A 17,319-nucleotide genomic window follows, 5' to 3' on the forward strand; every position below is an offset into this window, starting at 1 on the left:
AGGGCATGTGCATGCGGAGACATGAAACGCTGTCTCCAAACAGCCCCATGTCTGCCACACAGGGTTAGGGACCCAGGAGTTCTGCTGCAGTTTGGAGAAGGGTTGTGCGGTTGCAGCAGCATAGGCACCGCAGCACTGCCCTGCTTTGCAGGGGTGGGGGCTGCTCTGAAAGCTGTTTATTAACGGGGTAGCTTGACTGAGATGTGTGTGACTGGCAGAATCATCCCTGGTTTTCTCCACGTAGCGCAGGGTGGCTGTTGTATCCTCTGGGGTGGGTGTTTCTCAAAGCTTGTAGGATCTTCCCTACTTTTTCTTCTACTCTCCCACCTCAGACATTATTGCCTCAAGGGGAACCTCCCAACGCCATGGAGAAATGGACCCAACTCCTTCCAGAGCCTGTTAACACCATTTCTCTAATCTGCCAGTTGGGGGCAGCAGAGAGTTATAGGAGGGGTGAATGGTGTCTGCAGGCAGGATGAGCAGAGAACCAGTTGATGGAGGGCGGCACTTGAATTCTGTTCTTATCCTTCTGGATCCTGCAGCTCAGTGGATGGGGAACAGATACTGGGGTTCAATCTGTATGTTTGCCTCGCTACCTTACTGATAGGCCCCTACCAAATTCATGGTACGTTTTTGCTCATTTTCATGGTCCTAAGATTTTGAAAAATGTAAATTTCATGATTTTAGAGATTTAAATCTGAAATTTCACAATGTTGTAACAAAAGGGGGTTGTGATGGGAGAGGGGGTTCGCAAGGTTATCATAGGAGGGTTGCGATATTGCCACCCTTACTTCTGCGCTGCTGCTGGCAGCTGTGCTGCCTTCAGGGCTTGCTGGCTGGACAGCGCTGTCTGCTGGCCGGGAGCCCAGCTCTGAAGGCAGCACCGCCGCTGGCCGCAGCACAGAAGTAGGGATGGCCTGGTGTGGTATTGCCACCCTTACTTCTGCACTGCTGCCTTCAGAGCTGGGCCCTCAGCCAGCAGCCGCCACTCTTTGACCGCCCAGCTCTGAAGGCAGCGCAGAAGTAAGGGTGGCAATACTGTAACCCCCCCTACAATAACCTTGCAACCCCTCCCTGCAATCCCCTTTTCAATCAGAACCCCCAGTTTGAGAAACGCTGGCCTGCCCATGAAATCTGTATAGCATAGGGTAAAAGTACACAGGAAACCAGATTTCATGGGGGAGACCAGATTTCACAGTCTGTGACGCATTTTCCATGGCCATGAATTTGGTAAGGCCTTACTTATTGTCTCCTGAGAGATCCTCTTGTATTCCTCACACACATCAGTGAGTGCATGAGAAATAAGAGCTGCTCACCTTCCCCTTATCACTCACAGTATCAGAGAAGCCAGTGAGAAAGACCCACTAGGACTTCCTGGTCCCCTCTCCCTGTACTTGCAGGGTTGCTCCACAGGAGGCTTGCTACCTCCTGCGGATATAGCCATCATATGCTATATCCCACGCATATGACTTATATTCCATGTTGACTTTGTGACGTTAGCCCGCATACCGGCAGAGTGGCTCATGGTAAAGGCACAACAGCACACTTGCTCAGGAAGCCCTCGGGAACTTGGGCCTGCGCTCTCAGCAGCGGGAGGATGTGATGGGTTGGATCACAGTGAACCCCTTTGGGACTGCCACTTGAGGTGCCGGGACTACCTCTGAGCCCGCTTTCCCTGGCAGCTTGGGACTTCAGTGCCCTGCCTGGTTTGAGCCTGCTAGAAACCCAGACCCAGGTCTGAACAACATCCCCCCAAACTGCAGGCTTAACTGAAAACAGATTAAGAAGCGTTCCTGTCTCCAACACTCAGGTACCCAACTCCCACTGGGGTCCAAACCCAAAATAAATCCGTTTTACCCTGTTTCAAGCTTATACAGGATAAACTCATACATTGTTCACCCTCTATAACACTGATAGAAAGATATGCACAGCTGTTTACCCCCCCCCCCCCCCGGTATTAATACATACTCTGGGTTAATTAATAAGTAAAAAGTGATTTTATTAAATACAAAAAGTAGGATTTAAGTGGTTCCAAGTAATAACAGAGAGAACAAAGTGAATTACCAAGTGAAATAAAATAAAACACGCAGGTCTAAGCCTAATACAGTAAGAAAACTGAATATAGATTAAAATCTCACCCTCAGAGATGTTTCAATAAGCTTCTATCACAGACTGGATGCCTTCCCAGTCTGGACACAATCTTTTCCCCTGGCACAGCCCTTGTTCCAGCTCAGCTTGTAGCTAGGGGATTTCTCATGATTGCAGCCCCCTTTGTTCTGTTCCACTCCCTTATATAGCTTTTGCACAAGGCGGGAATCCTTTGTCCCTCTCTGGGTTCCCACCCCTCCTTCTAAATGGAAAAGCACCAGGTTAAAGATGGATTCCAGTTCAGGTGACATGATCACATGGCACTGTAAGACCCCAAGCCCTCATTCCTCCCAGCCTGACTCACAGGAAGGCTTGCAAGCAAACAGAGCCATCCAGAGTCAATTGTCCTGGTTGATGGGCGCCATCAAGATTCCAAACGACCATTAATGGCCCACGCTTTGCATAACTACAATAGGACCTCAGAGTTATATTTCATATTTCTAGTTTCAGAAACAAGACTGATATATTTATACAAATAGGATGACCGCACTCAGTAGATTATAAGCTTTGTAATGATACCTTACAAGAGACCTTTTGCATGAAGCATATTCCAGTTACATTATATTCACACTCATTAGCATATTTTCATAAAATCATATAGAGTGCAACGTCACAGAGGAGATCTGTCTCGTTCTGTTATGTTGCTAGGAGGGGCCATGCAGTGTGGTGGGGATGAGGCAGAGCACCTTCTGTCATTCTGCATTCTCTCTCTTTAAAACAGCCTCCCTCTCCCGCCGCCCTTGCCACACAACGTGCTTGGACTTCATCAGCAAGCCCCAGCATGGCCCAGCAGCCGCTTGACTTTTGAATAATGGAGTCAGGGAGATGTTGGGGTTTTGTGTCCTAAATGGCCATGTAAGACTTGGCCTTCTAGAGCAGACCAGTAGCCCATCTAGTCCTGTCTCCAGCCCTGCCAGACCAATAGCCCCTCTTGTCCAATATCTTATTTTAATCTATACCAGATCAGACCAATGGTTCATTTCGTCTCATGTCCTGTCTCCAGCTGTGTCAGGTCAGTCCCGTTGCTGCATCTGTCCCTTGTATTATCTCCTGACCTACCAGATCATATCAGCCACCTGTCCTACTCCTCTAGGCTGCCTCTTGCCCACAGCAGATGGCAATGGCAGCCCCTCTGACAGTGGCTGGAGCTGGAGTCTGCCCCAGAGGGGGTAAAGCCCCCAGCATACAGTCCGTCTACTATACTGTTTGAGGGGGCAACTCAAAGCCATGGAGACAGAAGGGACGGTGGGAGGGACGGGGAGAAACTCCTCCCTCACCATTGCCACAGCAGTGGTCTCTCTTTTTTTCTCTCTCTCCTCTGGTTTCCTCCACTGTCCCTCATCCTTTCCTTTCACTTCTTCCCTCCCCCACCCCAGTAGTATTAATCTCCTGCCTTTGGCCCGTGCCCATGCCGTGTTGTACATCTGAACACGCTGTAGCGACACGGCTGCTGGGACACCTGTGGTATTTAACGATCAGGCCTGCGCGCCTCTCGTTAGGGGGCCCTCTTGTCAGCTCTCTGCCACCTGGTCTGTCTCGCGGTATAGCACTGTTTATTTAACAGAGAGATTAAGCATGACATGATGACTCCCAGCGGAGGAGCCAGGGAAACTGTTGCCATCTATAAATTGGAATCTTTTTATTTATTTATTTGTTAATTGTCATCAAGGACTTGTGAGCTGTTTTTTGGAAATGGTGGTGACAGTTAACCCTTTCTTGCCCACGTGGCATGAAGAGAAGCCGGTCTGGGTGTGGCTGCGGGAGGGAGGGAAGGACCTTTTGACCTATGAAGTCTAGGGAGAAGCAGGAGTGAGGACGCACTGACCGTGGTGCTCAGTTCTATGACACTGTTTTTTTTCTAAGAGGGAGGAAGGTTTCCTGGGAGCAGTCTCCTCCTGTTTAATTTCCCCAGGTGTTCTCCTTCGCTTCTATCAAAGAGCCCTGCCTTGTGCCAGCATGCCTGGGCTGAGGAAAATCAGGCTTCCCTTTTGGGTCCCAGCCTCTCATCAGGCTATCTTAGTGCAATAATCGGAAGATGCAGGATAAGAAAGGAGCTTGCATAAGTTCTCTTGAGCTACCACAGTGACATGGTGCGTCAGTCCCTGAGCCCAAACAGCTGCCTTCAGCTCAGGTTTGTCTTAAGCTGGTGGGGACGTGGTGCTGGAAATGGAACCCACTCTTTGATATTGGGCTGCTAGTGTCTTTGCCTAATTTCAAGTGGGTGATTATATTCTATAGTCTACCTCTGCAAAGTCCACCTGCACTGTCACTTAGATGAGCTATTCTTCGCTCCCTGCCTTAAATGGATGTGCAGTGTTTTGGGGGCACTGTTAAATGGCTGTTGTGCGCTGTCCTAGAAGTGGGTACATTTCAATGCTGAGCAAAGTGATAGCTGTATGAATACCATCTGGAATGTGCTTTGGGACCAAAAGATGAATTTCCCATGAGGAGGTACTTATGCTAGAGTGTTTTCTATACAATTAACTCAAGGATTTCTGTTGCCCTCACAGGTGCTCCAGTAACATATACATTGATTTCTTTTTAAAATATATAATGAATTTGGGTATAATAGCAAGTGTGGAATTGTTTATTAAGCTATGTTTTTTAATCAAGGAGAAAAGAAATTAAAAATAGAGAGAAAACATAACTTAAGGCAGCAAAGCCCTGGGAACAATTTATGGTCTCCTTAATTAATCTCTCTCCTTGTTATTTATTGCACTTTGTAAAGAGAGAGAATTCACATGCCTGTTGGAATGGCAGAATGATGGTGCAACAAGTCTGAGCAGCTGGTAAGGGCATAGCCCCAGCGTGGCAAGGATGCAGAAGGGGTATATTATATTGGCAGCTCACTAGACTGGTCATTTTAAAGTGTAATAATGGATGTTAGAGGGAGGGTGTGTGACATGAAGTGTGCCTGTTCTCATTCTGGTGCTGTACCTGGTGCCCCTCCAAAATTGCATTAGGGCCAGATTTTCAAAAAAGAGAAAAGTGGGCAATTGTACACTTAATTTGCTCGGGCAAAGACTCTGTTCATGCAAATTGTGTAGTTGTATGCAGAACCTCTACCCTTAAAATCACTCCCACACTGAGGAAAATCCTCTCTAGTAGTACACCGGAAACTAGACTTGGGGGAGACCTATTTGTTCATCTGGTCTCTTCCCCTGTCAGTGCAGGACTCTTTCTGATTGGATGATCTTTACTGCCTTGTCTCGTCAGCAGTGGAGATCCCATCTCTTCCCAGGGGAGACTATTCCACAGTCTAATGGCACTCATTGTTAGAAGGAGAGCCTACATTTAACTTTGTTCGGCATCATTCCATCACTCCCAGTTACACCCCTTTGAGCCATCCTCAACAATTCCTCTCTCCTCTTCATCCTTGTAGATGATTCTTTCTCTCTCCCTTAATCATCATTAAGGGGGAGCAATCCATATTTGGTTTTTTAACTCCCCTCGTAAGTCAGTCCCTCCAGCCTCTTCATCATTTTTGTTGCTCTTCTCTGAATTTCCTCAAATGTGTTGACGCTTTCCTGGCTTTTTGCCCAGGACTGTTTGCAGTATTCCAGGTGTGGTCTCATCCGAGCTCTAGGGAGATGGACTAACTCTGCTCTGTGTTGCAGTGTTGCTGCATATGTAGGCCGGAATTTCTGGTGAGGTCCTCCCCTCCCCCCCCGTCATATTGCATTATAGTCTGATAAGCCTTTTAATGGCCATCGTCACCGCAAGCCTTTTTTGGCATTAACTACTTTCCAGGTTTCTGCCTTCCACTAAATTGTTTGATGTGATTTTCTCCAAAATGTATTGGCTTGCATTTTTTCTAGGTTTGGGCCTTGTTTTGTTTCCTTCCGTGTTTTCTAAGCCGTCTAGGTGCTTTTTGTATGACTTCCCGATCCTCAGTGACCTCCTGATTTTATTATCGTTGGAGCATAAAAATGAACAGACTGGATCTGAAATAGTCCAGTATCCTTCTCCGGTTAGTGGCCAGTATCAGATGCTTCAGAGAAAGGTAATGGTTCCCCTAAACATACAAGTATCAGCTTTATAGTTAATGTGGTGTCTAATAATTAATAATTTCCAAATAATTACTAATGATGTTAAATAAAACCAGACTTAACACCAATCCTGCTGCAGACAGCTTCCCCCAACTCTAAACTTCGCTATTTTATTGCCCTTTGTTTACACTCCATTACCTTGTTTTGAATTCATATGCATACTTCGGTTTTTTTAATGCGAGTGGTGTGTTTTTGTGGACTACCTAGAAGAGCACTGGCAGATAAGAGCTATATAAATAAAATGTATTATTATTATTTATGCTGCTTTATGCCAGTGCTCATAGCCAAGCCAATTTGAAATAATTTTTCAAGTAAGATTTTGTGAAGCACCATATCAAATGCTTTACTAAGTCCAGATATATTGCAGCTACTGCATTCCCTTCATCTGCTCTTTTGTAATTCAATCAACAACAAAAAAGAGGTGATCAGATTAGTCTGGCATGATTTGTGATTTATACATCCCCAGCTTATTTGCTCTTAGTTCCATTATCCTGTAGGCACTTAAAGAATTTTGTCTCTTAACATTTATTTAATTGTTTTGCTAGTGACTGAAGTAAAATGTATTAATTTATTTTATTCATCAAATATGAACATGCAACAGTTAACAATATATATAAGGATATATATAAATATATATGAGATGTATATAAATGTCTGTGAAGAATTATAGTATTTGTCTTACTGATATGATTCTGGACAGAAATATATATATATTAGTCCATGGCCTGGAAGTACACTCAACAGCATGGAAGGCAGGAAATGCATCTGATATATCTAGGTAGCATATACCTGCTGGCTGCTCCATTTATGTCCAGTTGATCTGGAGAACCAACAGAGAAAACATGAATGAATTTCCTAGAAGAACTTCTCATCTGCTTTGACCATTATTTCTTATGGGGTTTTGGGAATGTGAATTCTTTTCTCTCTTGTTCAGTCTAAACTCCTCCTTCATTAAAAGTGGCACTCAAATAGCCTATATAGAGAGATACAAACATAAAAATAGTATCTCCCTGTTCACTCTGACTTCATTTCTGAAACATCAAGGAAATTCTCTTCCACTCCACTGCTGTTATATAGCTGGATTTTAGATTTCCATCCCTTTATTACAATGTCATTTAGCTCTTAATAACAAAACACATGGTCCTTACTTATCATGTTCTTTTCTACCAACATTTTCTATGCTACTGACATATTCAGTAATGTGATTTCTGATAAAGGAGTATTTCCCCACTTGGAGAGTTGGGATAATGCTTCCTGGGGCTGTGCTCTATTATCTAATAATATATTGGAGTTAATGGAACATCAGGGCATGCCTAATAAGTAGGCTTGGCAGAATACAATTTTTATTTTTTGTTATAATTCTGATGAATAATATTGATTTTTATTTTTAAATTTCCCCCCTGATTTTTATCCATTTTAAAGGTTTGACAGTTGCACAAAATCATGGATGGTGGTTTCCAGATAATGCCTGATGACAATGGACGTTGAGATTCAAAAAGTTAAATCTTTATAACTATTAAAACACAAATTGTCAACATCATATATCTAAATATACAACATAAATAGCATTAAAATAAACTCTAAGTTTTCAAGCAGCAAGTTCCTTACTTTGCTTAACTGTACATTTTGATTTTTATCAATGGAAATTTTTTTCTCTGTTTGTATGTGTATGGTGAAATCGATGTTTATTGACATTTACTGATAAAAATCTAATCCTTCTGAACCTACTAATAAGTTTTACTGAGCTTGGTAGCAAGGTGGATGTGTTCTGTGCTGGAGTACCAGGTGCAGAATTTGAAAGGATAATTTAGGCACTTCTCTTTATATATATGTGGCTAGAGGCATTGATTACGCTCTACAGAGCTTTACATCCTCTACGTCCCACTGACTTATGTCACAGTACAGAAGTTAGGATCTGCTGGGTTCTTATCACAGTTGACTCAGGGCCTGCACTTCTTAAGCTCAGCAGAAGGCACTCTCAGTTGAGACTCTCCCGTCTTGAACATAGTTCCTACAGGGCTCTGACAGAGCCTTAGTTTGGAGAGCTGCAGGATGCCATTCCAGTACAATTTGTGTAGCAAGGCTTTTCATGAATCTTCCTAATCAGGAATGGGGTTTGGGCTTTTTGTTGTTAAACAGCAGGTTTTGGTAAGCCTTGTAGACTGGTTTTTTTGTTGAAGGAAGACACTTTGGGACCTATACATTTCTGAATAATAATAAAAATAATTGGAAAGGCCAAAAACTATAATATTTGTTACCTGCTACAGAGTGGCCCTCAAAAGGGGTGACATTCTTTCCTCATCAGATATTTAGTTCAAAACTCAACCTTGACTGTTCAGCTGATCTGTGTGCAAGCTAAACATATCAGCACCCACTGAAATCAGCCATTGGAAGTCAATTTGGATCCATGTAAGAAAATGATTACCTGATCCCTAAAGCCAAACTCACCTGGATTTTCAAAAACGTGGTCTGAAATTAGCGCCCTAGGGATAGATTTTGGTCCCATTAAAGTCAACAGCAAAACTCCCGTTGGCTTCCATGGGACAAGGAGTTTATCCTTAAAAGATTTTCCAAACCCTCCAGGGAACAATAAAGATTTCAGAACCCCCCTCTCTCCCCAACACACACATGCACTGGAAGCAATTCAGGATCGCAAATCAGTCAGACATTGTAAACCCACTGACCAATCCATCTAAACTTTAGAACAAAACAATTGGAATTGGCTTCTCCTCCACTTAATGCTTCTGAATCTTGAGTTCAAGATTCTAGGATTTTCTGGCAAGAGTGGATGATGATGATGGATCTGTGCGTAAGGTTTTATGAATTCAGACAAAAGGCTGGATGGCTCTGAGGACAGATATGGGAGGGGTAAGATTTAAGACACACATGCAGGAGGTCTCATGCTGCTGCTACTAGAACATCCTTGGAATTTCTAAATATTGTAAATGACACATTTCTAACTCAAAAAGTGTCACATCCAACACGGGGGAATTCTATATTAGACCTCATCTTGTCAGATAAAGAGGAACTGATAACAGAACTGAAAAGTAATGGTAATTTAGGTACAAGCGATTATGACTTGATCACATTTTTAATGTGCAATCAGAATAAAGTCCAGACTATACACACACACATATACTTGGTGCTTTATAAGGGCCAACTTCATAAAGAGGAAAACAATTATCAGCTAAATCATCTGGGAGGAAGAATTTAATCAGAAAATATGTGAATGATAACTAGGAATTGTTTAAGAATACTTTAGTAGACCCCAAAAAGCCACAGTCCTACAATTGAGGAAGAAGGCTGTATCAGTTAAAAACTGACCTGGTTTAGAGGGGAAGCTATATATTTTTTAAAACAAGGGGTGGGGAAAATAATATAGCAAATGGAAGAAAGGAAAAGTTGATATTAATGAATATAAATCAGAAACTAGGAATTGTAGAAAATTGATAAGGAAAGGAAAGGAACACAAGGGAATATCTATGGCAAGCAGAGTAAAGGACAATAAGGAGGATTTTTAAAATTATAATAGGAACAAAAAGAATCCTAACAATGGTACTGGTCCATTACTAGATGAAAATGGTAGATTTATCAATGATAATGCAGAAAAGGCAAAGGTGTTCAATTAATATTTCTGTTATGTATTTGGAGGGGAAAATAGATGACATAATCATATCATATGATAACATTCTTCCATTGCTCTAATATCTTCGGAGGATGTTAAACAGCAGCTACTGAAGTTAGACATTTTGAAATCAACAGGTCTAGATAACTTGAACCCAAAAGTTTTAAAAGAGCTAGCTCCGGAGCTCGCTGGACCATAAATGTTGATATTCAATAAATTTTGGAACACTGGGGAAGTTCCAGAACACTGGAAGAAGGCTAATGACATGCCAACATTTAAAAAGGGTAAACAGGATCATCTATGTAATTATAGGCCTGTCAGTCATCAATCCTGATAATAGGCAAGATAATGAAGTGGGTGATACAGGACTTGATTAATAAAGAATAAAGAGGGCAATATTATTAATGCCAATTAACATGGGTTTATGGAAAATACATTCTGTCAAACTAACTTGATATCTTTTTTGATGAGATTATAAATTTGGTTGATAAAGATAATAGTGTTGATGTAATATACCTAGACTTCTGTAAGGCGTTTGACTGGGTACCTTATGATATTTTGATTTAAAAACTAGAATGATATAAAATTAACATGGCACACATTAAATGAATTAATAGCTGGCTAACTGATAGATCTCAAAGAGTAATTGTAAACAGAGAATCGTCATTGAATGGGTGGATTTCTAGTGGAGTCCTGCAGGAGTTGGTTCTTGGCCCTACATTATTTAACTTCTTTATTAAGTACCTGAAAAAAAAAACGTAAAATTGTCATTGATAAAGTTTTCAGATGACCCAAAAATTGGGCGAGTGTTAAACAATATGGAGGACAGGACCCTGATGCAGAGTGATTTGGGTTGCTTGGTAAAGTGGGTGCAAGTAAACTATGTGTTTTAATATGGTTAAATGTAAGTGTATGCATCTAGGAACAAAGAATGCAAGCTATAATTACATGATGGGGGACTCTACTGTGGGGAGCCAGTGACCTGGAAAAAGATTTGGGGGTCATGGTGGATAATCAGCTGAACATGAGCTAAAAGTGTGATGCTGTGGCCAAACAGGCTAATGTGATCCTTGGATGCATAAACAGGAGAATCTTGAGCAGAAGTAGAGAGGTTATTTTATCTTTGTATTTGGCACGGGTGTGACTGTAGCTCACGAAAGCTCATGCTCAAATTAATTGGTTAGTCTCTAAGGTGCCACAAGTACTCCTTTTCTTTTTGCCAATACAGACTAACACGACTGTTACTCTGAAACCTGCTGAAATACTGTGTCCAGTTCTGGTGTCCACAATTCAAGAAAGATGTTGATATTTTGGGGAGGTTTCAGAGAAGAGCTCTGAGAGTAATTAAAGGATTAGATTACATGCCTTACAGTGATAGACTCAAGGAGCTCAGTCTATTTAGTGTAACAAAGAGAAGGTTAAGGGGGGACCTGATTGCAGTGTATAGGTACCTACATAGGGAACAAATAACAATGGGCTCTTCAGTCTAGCAGAGAAATATAACATGATCCAGTGGCTGGAAGTTGAAGCTAAGACTGGAAATAAGGTGCAAATTTTTAATGGCCAAAGTAATTACCACTGGAGCAGTTTACTGAGGATTCTCAGTTTACTGAGAATCGTGTTGGATTCTCCATTGCTGACACTTTCTGAATCAAGATTGGATGTTTCTCTAAAAAATCTGCTCTAGGAATTATTTTGGGGAAGTTCTCTGACCTGTGCTATACAGGAGGACAGACTAGATGATCACAATAGTCCCTTCTGGCCTTGGAATCTATTAAAAAGGCAGAGGCAGTATAGTAGTGAAGTTGCTTGAGAGGCATCTTGAGGCTGCATGCTGCCCCTTAACGATGCCCCTAGGGAAGGGGGACGGCTATGAAGAATTAGTTCCAATCTACATGTCTGAATAGTGTGTGTGGGTCGAGGGGGGGCATCCCAGGGGAATAAAAGCAGAAAGATGTTTTATGAAGTTATTAGCAGCTGGTGGTAAGTGCCTATTTATCTGCATCGAGCTGCAGAGCCTGGGAGCGGCTGGAGTGAGATTTGCTGTCGTATTGGTTCTTTAAGGATAAATAATCTTGGCTGGAATTTGCACTAATGATTTCCTAAGCGTGGTGCTGCTGGAGTTTCCAGACAAAAAATGTTTCTTTGTTTTTCAAGGGTATAAATGGGGATGGGTAGGAGGCGGGAGAAAGGTTCGTTTCCCATCTTGTTCTCATTGGGAGCTGGCAAAAGATCCTTGTGTTTTATTTCTTTTTGTTTTTTTTCAAACCCCTCCCAAGATTACCTTCCTTCCAGCAAGGAGTGTGACCACTGGACATGGTCCTGCTAAAGTGTGATGAAGGCTGTTCCTTCAGTCAGCTGGGGAAGGTTCTCTCAAACCCTCTGGGGGCTGCCTCTGCTGGCTTTCCTGTTTCCGTTGTCCAGGTTGGTGGAAGTGGGCACGTTGCTGGGATGGATGCTGCTTACTCGGAGGAGTTTGGAATGGGGTCCAACAGAAGGTTTCCCATTTGCATTATTGGGGAAGTATATGGCTGCACATACAACTATTTTGCTCAGGCAGGCAGCGAAGCCAAAGCAGATGCACAAAGCCATCTAGCCAGGGTCTGACGATTGTCCTGTGCATGTATCAATGGGATGCAGTTGCCAGCAAAGTATATTTCCATCTCCAGATGGAACCAGATGGCAATCTCCAGTTGCTAACCTTCCTAAAGGAACTCTCACTGATCTGTTTAGGCATTTATTCCCTGTTCAGCAGGATATTATCTGAGCACCTTACAGAAATACCAGCATCGGCAGTAGTTTAATCAGTGTTGTAGGTCTGTTTTTGGCTCTTTCCTCTTCCCTTGCATGTGAGGGTAAATGGGTAAAAATTTAAATGTTGTATTACCACTATCTGTTGTTGTTCTAGTGAGAAAGGTGAGTCTTGTATTTAGTCCTAAAAGCAATGCCATGTTAACCTTTGTGTAAGAAAGTCCCAAAGCTCAGGCTCCCACAGGTTTCATCCTTGTAGTAGCTAGTGCCTGAGGAGCCCAGCTGTCATGGGAGGTCCTGGTCCCTAAGGCACTCTGGGTTTATTGCATTGCTCATTGCTTGGAGAGCAGGACCAGAACCTTGACTTTTGACTTGTTGTTCAAGAGGAACCCAAATGTCTGGAGTATGAAAGTTATATGGTCATATCGCTCTCTGTTGGATAGCAGGCGAGCTGCTATATTTTGAATCAGATGAGTCTCTTCAGGTCTAGCATTGTTATGTCCCGATATAGCGCAACTGCAATAACTGAGCCTGGAGGTCACAGACACAGTGGATCTGATAGTGCAAACCAGTCAAGTAATCAAATACGTTACCGGAAAGAAAGAAAAAAAAAACCAACCTCATCAAGTATGTTAGGGCATAGTCTCTAGTCACAGACACAAGAAAATGTTCCTGGTGTGTACTGGCTGCTAGAAGGTGAAGATTTGTGTTCTCCATGTGTTCTGTTCTGGAGGTTTGTTCCCTTTTTTGCAGCACTGGAGAATGCATAGAATGTCTGTGGTCTGAGAAGGCATCTTTGCTCACCCCACTGTACTGCTGGAAATGTGCAGCTGTCTTTGATCGTTCTAGCCATCATACTGTCATAAAACTCATGGAGGATATTTGTTAACTTCTGAGTATCCTGAGGATCTTTCTGAAGATTTTTGGTGGTGGTGACTGGCCCCAGGGCTGTGATGAGAGGCATTTTGTGTGCTCCCTCGCCGTACTCTCCATTGGAGAAAATGCTGAAGTAGTCTAGCCGAACAGTAATCATGATGATTCCCTGTGTTTTAGGGGAGGCAGTATTACCTAGTGACTAGAGCACTGGACTGGGACTCAGGAGATCTGGGTTCCAGTCTCAGCCACTAGACCGTAGGCAAATCACTTCTCCTCCCTGTGCTGCAGTTTCCCCCATCTGTAAAATGGGGATGATACTGACCATTCTGAAGTACGTAGAGATCTGTGGATGAAAAACAGAATCTGAGAGGTATTATTATTATCAAGACACCTACAGATGGGAGTCACCAAGCAGGATATGGGATCACAGCCTATAACTACCTTCCAGGCAACAATAGGAAGGAAGGATGGAAGGTCGGTGGTTGGCAAAGTTTCAGAAGGCAGTTGGACTATGCGGTGGCGTGACGTCCAGTGAAGGAAGGATTCTGAAGGTCATGAAGAGAAGGTTCTGAAGGCTAGGTGCAGTTGGGCAATGGAGTAGGCTTCCCAAGTGGTTGATGGAGACACCATCCCTATGCTGATGGAGGCACTGTTTCGAGAAGACCAGTGCTCAGCACCCAGCCTCTCACACCGTGACACTGGTGGCCAGATTTTCACAAGAGCACAGCACCCGAGGTACCTCCAACATGCTTTTTGAAAATCTGGCTGATAATGGGCCCTTTGTGAAGAGAAGCCCTGCAGGATGTAATGGAAACTTGTCAGGGTGACCCAGGGGATATTTTCCAGCTTGTTTGTCTGGCTTTATGAAAACTATTTGGGCGGAATGAACATTTTAGTGAAATTCTTCGTGTTACAGCTCTTGTATTCCGAGGGGCATTGTCCTCTTGAATGGATGACACTAGATTCACTCCATCACTCTCAACTTGATCATGGCACTACCCAGACCTTTGTAAAGTATGCAGTACTTACAGCCCCTTTTACTTCTGCTCTAGCAGTGTCCAGCCGCTCTGCTGATGTCCCCTGTTTCACCTCCCATTTGCATTATGCAGTCAGCCAGGCTTTCCCTTTAATAACCTTGTTGCTTGCCTTGAGAATTAGTTAATACTCTTTAGCATAAACATTGAACTGCATCCCCAGTGCCTGGGAAGCCTGCCTGGATATATTGTTCCCAGCATGTCGGCTGTTGGAGCTGCGGGTATGTATATATTTTAGCCTTGACAAGTGGAGTATGTAAAGATTTTCCACTTACCTCTCTGCGTGGTCTGGTTGGTTCCAGAGCGTGTGTTAGTTCTGGCAGCTTTCACTGCACCCTGCGTCGATCATCGTGTTGGCGGATGTGAGTATTTCATGCAGGAAAAACTCTTTTCCTGGAGAAGGAATGAATTAAGAAGAACGGTTATTGCCACTTGAGAAAAGCAGTCCCAGGCCGGGCAACAAGATGCATGGGTTGCGTTCAAATTAAGAGAACAAACATGAATACGGAAATGGAAGGGGAATGGAGACCGGGGAACTGCATTCTGTTACTTCTGAGCTAAGACAACCTTTGAGGCTGTCTGTTGCTCTGTGGCGATTTTGGAACAAATACATCTGATAGCACAGGGGTGGGCAAACGACGGCCTGCGGGCCGGATCCGGCCCCTCAGGGCTTTGGATCCGGCCTGCGGGATTGTCATCCCTGTGGCACCGCACCGCTACGGGAAGCGGCCACACCACATCTCTGCAGCCCCTGGGGATGGGGTGGTAGAGAGCTCCGCACGCTGCTCTTGCCTGTAGGTACCTCCCCCAAAGCTCCCATTGGCGAGGAACAGGTTACTGCGTCCAATGGGAGCTTCGTGGGAGGTACCCACAGGCAAGGGAAACACGCTGTCCTGGCCCCGGAGCCGCTCTAGGTAAGCGGTGCCGGGCCAGAGCCTGAGCCCCTCCTGCACCCCGCACCCCAACTCCCTGCCCTGAGCCCCCTGCCGCATCCTGCACCCCTCCTGCACCCCAACTCCCTGCCCTTAGCCGCCTCCTGCACCCCGCACCCCTCCTGCACCCCAACCTCCTGCCCTGAGCCCCCTGCCACACCTCACACCCCTCCTGCACCTCAGCCCCCTGACCTGAGCACCCTCCTGCACTCCACACCCCTCCTGCACCCTAACCCCTTCCTTAACCCCCCCATACACCCCGCATCCCTCCTCTGCCCCAACCCCTTGCCCTGAGCCCCTTCCTGCACACCGCACCCCCTCCCACACCCCGCACCCTACCCCCGCACCCCAACCCCCTGCCCCGGCCCTGCAAGCAATTTCCTCACCCAGATGTGGCCCTTGGGCCAAAAAGTTTGCCCACCCCAGTGATAGCAGTACATGAGAGGGTGTGAGTTCCTCTGTACATATGTATACCCATGTTCGCATGTGTGTGCGTATATGCATTCCTTCTTGCAAGTTATCTGGCGTGCATGTCGATACATTTATAATCACGTTGAACCCAATAATCAGTTATAGCCTGTCAAACGGCACTGAAAGGTCTTCCTGCCCCAGCTCACACCCTCTGCCAGCATAACATACCAACTCTGTTCAACCTCCGCTTTGAAAACTGCTGAGAAAACAAACGTGCCCAAAATGTCAACACGCTCAGAGTGAAATCCTGGCCCCAGTGAAGTCAATGGAAGTTTTGCTGTTGATCTCAGTGGAACTAGGATTTCGTTCTCACGCTCTCCTGGAGCAAGGAGGGAATCAAACTTCAGACTGGAGACCCCGCACTGACAGCGCCCTGCTCTCTGAGGCATTAATCAAGAGGGTATAAGCAGCAGTGCCTGTTTTGATCTCAGCTGTCAGGGTACCACATAGAGAGAGCATCTATCACTGCACTACCCAGGCCTCTGACTATGGAGAGAGAGCTTCATAGATGAGAACTAGCCTTCTGAATATTTAGCTGTACTGAAGATGCTGCGGTGAGGGGCGGACTATAAATTATTGAATTTTATATAATAAACACATATATACCATGGAACCCACTTAGAATGAGCATGGGCCTAGCAGAAGTCTGTTTACAGGGCACTCAGAGGATGTTCTCTGGGGCAAATAGTGTGTCCAATACAAAAGCAACCCAGAAAGCCAGATGGGAGTTGGTAGCTCCCTCAGGGCCCTGTGCCGCAGCATTAGTTTTTCTTAAAGGGCCACCTTCCAGTACCCTATATCAGGATGGGAATGTGTACATATCCCTGCAGCCCCTGGAGGTGGGGGTGGGGGCAGGGCGGCAGAGAGCTCCGCACGCTGCTCTTGCCTGTGGGAACCTCCCCCAAAGCTCCCATTGGCCAGGAACGGGTTACTGTGGCCAATGGGAGCTTTGGGGGAGGTACCCACAGGCGAGGGAAACACGCGGAGCCCTCTTCACCCCTACTCCCACCCCCAGGGGCCGCGCAGGGACGTGGTGCCGGCCGCTTCCCGGAGTGGCGCGGCGTGGGGCCAAGGCAGGCAGGCCGGGAGGCTGCCCTGGCCCCGGTGCGCGCCACTGCCACCCCAGAGCCGCTCTGGGTAAGCGGTGCTGGGCCGGAGCTTGAACCTCTCCTGCACCCCGCACCCCAACTCCCTGCCCTGAGCCCCCTGCTGCATCCCGCATCCCTCCTGCACCCCAACCCCCTGCCCTGATACCCCTCCTGCACCCCGCACCCCTCCTGCACTCCAGCTCCCTGCCCTGCCGCATCCTGCACCCCTCCTGCACCCCAACCCCCTGATCTGAGCCCCCTGCCACACCCCGCACCCCTCCTGCACCCCAACTCACTGCCCGAACCCCCTCATATACCCCGCATTCCTCTTGCACCTCAACCCCC

General features: G+C 45.3%; 1 protein-coding gene and 1 long non-coding RNA gene across 6 annotated transcripts in view; one reads left to right on the forward strand and one right to left on the reverse strand.

Moving 5' to 3' along the window:
• NTRK3 (neurotrophic receptor tyrosine kinase 3) overlaps positions 1-17,319 on the forward strand; it is a 325,185-nt gene that overhangs the window by 143,336 nt on the left and 164,530 nt on the right. The gene's annotated exons all lie outside the window — the stretch shown is intronic.
• LOC122462221 overlaps positions 1,976-17,319 on the reverse strand; it is a 38,512-nt gene continuing 23,168 nt past the window's right edge. The window contains exons 2-3 of the long non-coding RNA XR_006284645.1: positions 14,759-14,876; positions 1,976-7,017 (exon numbers count right to left, since the gene is read on the reverse strand). This is a non-coding gene — a long non-coding RNA (uncharacterized LOC122462221). The remainder of the gene's footprint in view (positions 7,018-14,758; positions 14,877-17,319) is intronic.

The sequence above is a fragment of the Chelonia mydas genome, chromosome 10, assembly GCF_015237465.2.
Source record: "Chelonia mydas isolate rCheMyd1 chromosome 10, rCheMyd1.pri.v2, whole genome shotgun sequence".
NCBI lineage: Eukaryota > Metazoa > Chordata > Testudines > Cheloniidae > Chelonia > Chelonia mydas.